The sequence below is a fragment of the Pan troglodytes genome, chromosome 21, assembly GCF_028858775.2.
Source record: "Pan troglodytes isolate AG18354 chromosome 21, NHGRI_mPanTro3-v2.0_pri, whole genome shotgun sequence".
Taxonomy (NCBI): domain Eukaryota; kingdom Metazoa; phylum Chordata; class Mammalia; order Primates; family Hominidae; genus Pan; species Pan troglodytes.
The window spans coordinates 18,344,578-18,353,075 of NC_072419.2; the positions used below are offsets into that span (position 1 = coordinate 18,344,578).

An 8,498-nucleotide genomic window follows, 5' to 3' on the forward strand; every position below is an offset into this window, starting at 1 on the left:
TGTATGTTTTCAATTCACTTGGGTTTATACCTAGGAGTGAAATTGTTATGTCGTATAATAACTTTATGTTTGAGTTTTGAGGAACTGCCAAACTGTTTTTCTCAACCTGGATAATCTCGATTGGCCAATTTTCATGTTCACTGATTCTTCTGCCAGGTCAAATTTGCTGTTGAGCCTCTCCAGTCAATATTTCATTTCAATTATTGAACTTCCTCACTCATGAATTTTTTGAATTATTTCTATAATCCTGTCTCTATTTAATGAAACATGGCGTGAACCCGGAAGGCGGAGGTTGCAGTGAGCTGAGATCGTACCACTGCACACCAGCCGGGGTGACAGAGCAAGACTCTGTCTCAAAATAAATAAATAAATAAATAAATAAAAGAAAAAAGAAAAGAAGAAAAGAAACGAGGTATTCTCCAGACTTTCCCTCCATGTGAGCAAATGAGTTCACCTACATGCAGGGATCTGGGAGAAGAGTGTGTGAGTCACGTGATGCTGAGGGTATGGTCCAGAGGAAGCTGGTGCAGTGGTGCAGCAGGTGCAGATCTGACAAGTTTAAAGCTCCAGGAAAATGAACAGTGAGGTACAAAGAGATGGAAGAATCTTGGATTTGATTGACAATGCTTGGTGAGAAGACAGGCTACCATAGGAGGACGTTGCAGTTCCACTGAATGAGCTTCCTAAACCAGAACAAGACAATGTTGGCTCCCAGAATCTGCCAAAGAACAAGAAATGAAGTGGACAGACTTAACCTTACAGCACCTCCATGAGAACGTTCCCCTCACTGGAAACTGACACTTGGCTCCTTTCTCATGCATGGATTTTTAAAAAAATATATAGATACAAAATGTTTTATTTCCATCTCCTAATTCAAATCTTTGAGTAATAAATCAACACTAAAAAATGTACATTTATTTAATTTGTGGCCGCTACAGGCAACATGAAAATATTTACAGAATGAAAGGCTGAGATTTCTCAGGAGTGCAGAATATTTTGCTCTATAAATCTAAAACTCTTCATTGAGTAGCTTATAATTGGATATGATTGGTTAAACATTTGCCTTTAACTCTGATTTTGCTTTACTGTCAAAATTTATCTCCTCCCAAGTACTTATATGTGTCCTGTGACACAAATGATTGAAGGTATGAGATGGAAAGGCAAAAAAAAAGAGGAAGCCAGAGCTGGGCATGGTGGCTTACACCTGTAATCCCAGCACTTTGGGAGGCCAAGGAGGGTGGATCACCTGAGGTCAGGAGTTCGAGACCAGCCTGGCCAATATGACAAAACCCTGTCTCTAATAAAAATATAAAAAATTAGCCAGGCATGATGGATGGGGGAGGTGCCTGTAATCCCAGCTACTTGGGAGGCTAAGGCATGAGAATTGCTTGAACCTGGGAGGCGGAAGTTGCAGTGAACAGAGATCACGCCACTGCACTCCAGGCTGGGTGACAGAGCAAGACTCTGTCAAAAAAAAAAAAAAAGGAAGCCAGAAGCCAGACATAGGAGTGTTAGAGTGTTATTAACATTCTGTAGTATAGAACTTGCCCATGGGCCAAGTAGTCTGGCTCCAAAGCCTGTGTCCCTAATCATTACACTATGCAGCATCTTAAATGCCATCTCATTTAATTTGGTGCTTCTCAGACTTGAACCTGCAGCAGAACCACCAGGAGGGCTTATTAAAAAACATAAGCCCTCAGCAAAAAGCATTCTGAGTGGGTTTAGCCTATAGATGTTATGGATATGTAGATATCCCATTCACTGATTATTGGCATTCCTAGGATTCTTCATGGTATTTTCAAACTTGGGATAAATCTGTGAATTAAAAAATTATCTGACAGTTACCCCTGTTCTCCCTACAATGTCCATTGGTGCTGCTGGAAAGCATGTCTGGCTAGATAGACTGCTAGTTTTATCCATTAATGGCATTTCTTATTTTCTCAAAGCCCTTTCAGATAAAAACAAACCACCATGCAATCAGTATTTACTTATATATTTGTATAAGAACCTGTATTTTGCAAAACACATCTGTGTATATTTATTTCCTGAAATTACTTGCCTCTGTTAATCAGTGTCTTTCATGTTCTCTATCCAGATTGTAAACTCTGGGAAGAAGCCATGGCTTATATTTCTGTATCCTTTATTTAAAAACTAAAAACACTGAATAATTGAAATCTCTTCTCAAAACAAACAAACTCTGAACTGTAATTTGTGCTCCAGAGCTCCTTGTGTGACCAAGCTAAGGCTGGCACTTGCCCTGAAAGCACAGCCTTGCTTGGCCTCTCCTCCTTCCATGTCCTGCTTGCTCCACAACCTTACTGACTTCTGGGAGCAATGCTCTGATAATTAGTTGTCCGTGTAGCCTCACCTTAGGGCCCGCTTCTAGAGAACTAAACCTCAGACAGTCTCTCTTGAGTGACAGTCTCTCTCAAGTGCCCACCTTTCCATTCCCAAAGCTACTATCTTGGTTCACTCCTTATGGTATAAGCAATTCTCCTAGTCATTGTGCCCCTTCCGTCTAGTGTACTGTCAGACAACCTCCTAATGCATGTCTCTGATGACACCACAACTCCAATCAAAATCCAGGAATGGTTCCTCATTTGCTGTGGAATTTAGAAAAGACTCCTTGGCCTGGAATTTAAAGCCTTCCGTACCATAACTCCAAGCTACCAATTTGTTGGTTTTTTTTTTTTTGAGACAGTCTTGCTCTGTCACCAGGCTGGAGTGCAGTGGATCTCGGCTCACTGCAACCTCCGCCTCCTGTGTTCAAGCAATTCTGCTGACTCAGCTTCCTGAGTAGCTGGGACTACAGGTATACGCCACCACGCCCAGCTAGCTTTTGTATTTTTGGTAGAGACAGGGTTTCACCATGTTGGCCAGGATGGTCTTGATCTCTTGACCTCGTCATCCACAAGCCTCAGCCTCCCAAAGTGCTGGAATTACAGGCGTGAGCCACCGCTCCTGGCCCAAGCTACCAATTTTTAATCATTGCTCATAAGTTCCTAATATCACATGGAACTCAACTCTAACAAACTCCCACCCTACCTTCCCAGTTCCTCTGCTCAACACTGTTTCTTTTATCTGGAATGTCCTCCCACTTTATTTAAGCAGGAAAACCCTGCCTGTCAATCAAGTCTCTGTTCAAGTGTCTTTTCTATCATGACTACTTTATTGATTCTCCCTTTTATTAGTGTCTTATTGCTGCCACAACAAATTACTAGAAACGTAGTGACTTAAAACAACACACATTTATCTCACAATTTTGTAGTTAGAAATTCAGGCAGGCTTGGCTTGATCCTCCGCTTGGGATCTCACAGAAGACAAATGGAAAAGTTGTTGCCCAGACTAGCTCTCGTCTCTTGGGGATAAATCTACTTTAAAGCCCTTTTGATTAGTTGGTAGAATTTATTTCCTTCCAGTTATAGTACTGAGGTCCCTGAACCCTCTATCATCAAATCCAGTTGTTCTGAAGCCTCAATTCTCTTTGACTTCCTCTCTGTTGCATCTTATCTGCCTCCAGCTGAGAATGTTCTCTGTTAGATTAAGCCCACCCAGATAATTCAGCATAAGCTCCCCATCTCAAGGCCTATAGCCTTAATCACATCTGCAAAATCCCTTTTGCCATGTCACATAACATATTCATGTGCTACATGATTTAGGATGTGGACATCTTTGAGGGGCCATTATGCTTACCATGTATCCCCCCCCATAAAGATGATCTTATTCTATTCTGAAATCCTATGGACCATCATATCTCCTTTCTAGTAATTTTATTTACATATAAAGTAGGAATAGCTCACTTGAATAGTGCTATGTGCCAGGCACTCTTTTTTTATATATATATACTTTAAGTTCTAGGGTACATGTGCTCAACTTGCAAGTTTGTTACATATGTATACATGTGCCATGTTGGTTTGCTGCACCCATTAATTAGTCATTTACATTAGGTATTTCTCCTAATGCTATCCCTCCCCCAGCCCCCCACACCTGACATGCCCTGGTGTGTGATGTTTCCTGCCCTGTGTCCAAGTGTTCTCATTATCCAATTCCCACCTATGAGTGAGAACATGCGGTGTCTGGTTTTTTGTCCTTGAGATAGTTTGCTCAGAATGATGGTTTCCAGCTTCATCCATGTCCCTTCAAAGGACATGAATGTATCTTTTTTTATGGTTGCATAGTATTCCATGGTATATATGGTGCCAGGCACTCTTTTAAGCATTTTACATATACTGCCTCACTTAATCTTCATAACAATCCTATGTGGTCAGAGTTAGTACTGTTACTATCTCCATTTTATGGATGAGAAAACTGCAACAGAAAGTTTTGTGTCTTATATGTTAATAAATGGCAGAGCCAGGTATGGTAAAGATGATGTCATGTTTAACTAAATTGTTTAATTTTCCTTCCAGTTGCCACAGGAAGATTTTATTTCCAGCTGCCCTTCATCAGTCACGTGACTGATTCTGGCCAATGGAATGTGGCCAGAAGTGATGAAGGTCACTTATCTAGCCTAATCCCTGCTTTCTGAAGCATGGTTTTTTATTCACTCTCTCTCTTTCTCCCTCTTTCTCTCTCTCTGTCTAGAAGCAAATGGCCCCGAGATGGCAAAGCCATACCATGAAAAGCGACTGGACCTCTGAGTCACCTCTTTGAGCAGAGAGAGCCAGAAGATCCTCTTCACTCACACTGAACAGTGGCACGTGGGTGAAATCACACTGTGCTGAGTTTCTGGAACCTCAGGAATCTTTGGTACAGCAAAGATGATACTTTGATTAATACGCTAAACTCCAAGCTTAGAAAATCTGGATGTACAGCCTGTGTTCTTAATTGCAATGTTATTTTTTCTCTTCCTTCTTCCTTTTCTGAATAATAATACTTCTAAGATTGCTGAATAAATCCGATATTGATTGAGATAATATAAGTGTGGTAACTATAATGCATTTGTAGCATACCTGGTATTGTGGTGACTCAGACACTTGTATTTTTAGTCTAGGAGGCTGGGGTCTAGGTGTCATTTTCGTTTCCACCTTCTGCTATACTCAGTGCATTGTTTAACATACAGGAAGTAAACACTTGCTGAATTCAATGTAGAAAATTGGAGTTTTCAAATAAATTAGTTATAAAAATCTATTTCGAGAAAAGTATTCAGTGTACTAAAAGAAAAAAGGTAACCTCTTTCAAACATTAAGAACGCAACCTATTGACACTGAACGTACACACGCTGAAGGGTTCTTATCTGACTGTTGACACATGTCAGGTGGTAACTCCTTGTAACAAGTTTATTAGGAAAAAACTATGTTACATTAGAAATATCAAAATGCATTAAAGACCTGTGATAAAGTGGCTCACTTAAGGGTAGCTGTGGTTATTTTACTCCAATGTCCTCTCCAAACAGTGAAATAAAGAATGTCTCTTTCTCTAACACTCAAGGTCAAAACAGAGGGAAGCCTCTTTTTCTCTACCATGAGAACATTCAAATATAACATGTATCACTTTGGATTTTAAATCAATTTGCATATGATCTGGTAAGATTTATTTGGCAGGAAAATCAGAGGAGACAAGTAGGATTGCTGAACTAATTCCACTCAAACGTCCCTGACTTAAAACTGCAGATTCTCAGAAGGAACAAGAAATGGACATAAAACCAAAGTAACAAAAATGCAAACTGTTTATTACAATACCAAATGTCAGAATGCTGACACAGATATATCCTGGAACTAGCCTCAAAGTAATATGATTCTAAAAGGATTCTAAAATCTCTAAAATAAAAAGAAAAGCCTTTTTTTTTTTTCTATTTGGCCTATGCTCTCTTTCTGTTGTCCTGGAATGTAAAACTCTTTTACAATTATATTTATACAATATGTTTGCATACAAATATCTCTATATATCTATGAATATATTTATAATTTAATGTTTATATTTATAAATGTACATGCTATAACAGATTGCCAAGTTATAAAGATTTGCATAGATGTTTGTCTATCATGATGATGATGAATGCTTTTGTCTCCAGCCTTCCCCACTTCCCTGAGGTCTAGACCCAAATTTTCACTCTGCAGTGGACCTCTCCCAGGTATCCTGGAAAGTATATTAGATTCTAATAGTCCTAAATCAATTTCATCTTTTTCTCTCCAAAATGTACTCTCCGAAGATAGTCCTGATCTGGTTGATAGCACTGTCATCTATCAACCACCATAAGCAGCCTGATCTTAACAAGATATCTAGAAGTTGTCCTCTGTTTCTCCTTTATCCTACACTCAAATAGTTGCCAGAGCCTGTGGAATCCACCTCAAAAATGTCTCTTCAAACTGTTCACTCATCCCTTCAGAAACTGCTTGTTGAGTTCTACTAGGTTGCTGTCCTTGGGGTGTTTATGTGTAGATTACATGATAGTGAGAAAAGCCAGGAAAAACAACAACAACAACAACAACAAACAAGAACAGGGAAGAAAAAGAGGAAAAAAGAAAGAAGGAAGGAAAGAGGAGGAAAGGAAGAAGGAAAGAAAAGGGAGGAGAGAGGGAGGAAGAAAGGAAATTGGGAAAGGAGATGGGATTATTCAGATATATGCTATGAAGGAAATTAAACAGTGATATAATGGAATCTGACAAGGTAAGTTGGAATCTACATCAGAAAGGAAAGAGAAGACAGGCCACTCTGAACAAATGATGTCTGAACTGAGACCAGAATGATGAAAACAAACAGAAGTTAACTTCTTTAAAACATTAAGAAAGCATCCTATTGACACCAAATATACACATGCTGAAGGGATGTGTCAATAAAATAGCCATAGGATACAGAGCAGGAGAGAGTTCTAGGCAGGGGGAAAAAAGCTCAGAGGAGGACGTGGCTCAGTGAGTTCAGGGAACAGGAAAATCAGTGGGGATGGAGGACAATGGCAAAGAAAGAGAAAGGTATAGGATGACTCCAAAGAGGCAGGCAAAGCCAGTGCATGGGCAGCCTTCCGTTTTATCTCTATTACCAGGGGAATCACTCAGAGAGTTTTAAGCAGGGAGCAATATGGTCTGAATTATCTTTTTTTCCAAGAATGACTCTGGCTGCTGTCTGGATAATGGATTTATATGGGAAACAAGAGTGAGTACAGGAGAAAGTGGGAAGCTTTTGTGGCCAACAAGCCTAAGAATGGTATTGGCTTAGACTAGAATTGCTGCAGCAGATGTGATGAACCATTGTCAGTTTTGGAACATTCCTGTAGAGAAAGCTGACAGTACCTGCTAATGCAATCATGTGTGGGGAGGAGGGAGAGCACATGGAGGGTGTTGAAAGAGAAAAAGATGGATCAAAGATGGCTTCTTCGTTTGGGGCTGGAGTGAATGTTCTCTCCCATCGCCTGCTTTGTTTAAGGTTCTTTATGACTCTATCCTGGACAAAATCCCATTAGTGTCCTGGTTTCCACTTCTTTCAGTCTCCTATTCTCCCTACCTACTCCTTGTTCAAAACTGTCCTCCTGATTTTCCTGTAAGTCTCAGAATCATCTCCCTGGAAAACTAGATCTGTCAAGCTCTAGTTAGGAAAAAAGAATCTACACTAAGTATTGTCAGAGAGGATTTAATAAAGGAAACTTTTGAAACCAGATTAAAAAGCAGAAAGAGCACAACGGGGGCACTGAGCTAAAACCAGATATTAGCAGTTTCAAGGTTATTGCCAATTCTAAGGTAGAGGTAATTCAGAGAATTAATATCTGAAGAATGCAGTTACTACTCTGAAGGCTGAGATAAACACAGGGAAAAGTGAGGAGCTCATTACCCTGGAACTTGAAGAGGCTCCTAAATTTCATTGATTCCGGCCTTGTTGTTTCCTAAACCCATCAGTTTTTTTTAGAACCAAGTCACCTTTGCACATGTCGTTTACTCTATTTGCAATTTCACTCCCCTTGCCCAGGAAACAGCTCTGAAAAGCCACCCTCAATTTCTCAAAGCAAAGTAAATCACACCCTCTTCTCTGACAGCTTTGTACTTCCACAGCTCTATGTCAACATGCATCATATTGGATTGTCATGTATCTATTTATGGAGCTTTCTTACCCAGAGGTCCATGATTTCTTGCAGATAAGAATTATGTCTTGACAACTTCTCAGTGCTCTTCTGGAGATGTTTGTTGAATCAATAAACATCAATCATCTCTGCTGCATGTGGCACCTCACCTTCAACAGGCTACCCTGGGCATAGTGACTGAGCAGGTCCCAAGACCACCTGAAGGCTATGCTTAGACTCATTCACCATCATTTCTGTTGCAATCAGTTGGCCAACACAAATCACAAGGCCAGACAAAACTCAGTAATATCCACCAGCAAGCTACAGGATTTGTGTTGATATTTATACAACTTTTTGAGGTTCAAATTGGAGTACAAGATTAAATACTACTCACCTCAAAATTTATACAAAACAGATACACAGTAAATGGTGGCCATTTTACAGGTAAGACACTTTTATTAGTCAGTTTTTATGCCATTAAAGAAAAACACTCCTAAACTTAGTGATT

At 39.8% G+C, this 8,498-nt stretch overlaps 1 pseudogene; it reads left to right on the forward strand.

Moving 5' to 3' along the window:
- Positions 1-574: 574 nt before the first annotated feature.
- Positions 575-798, forward strand: LOC107969946 (anaphase-promoting complex subunit 13-like; annotated as a pseudogene).
- The last annotated feature ends 7,700 nt before the right edge of the window (positions 799-8,498 follow it).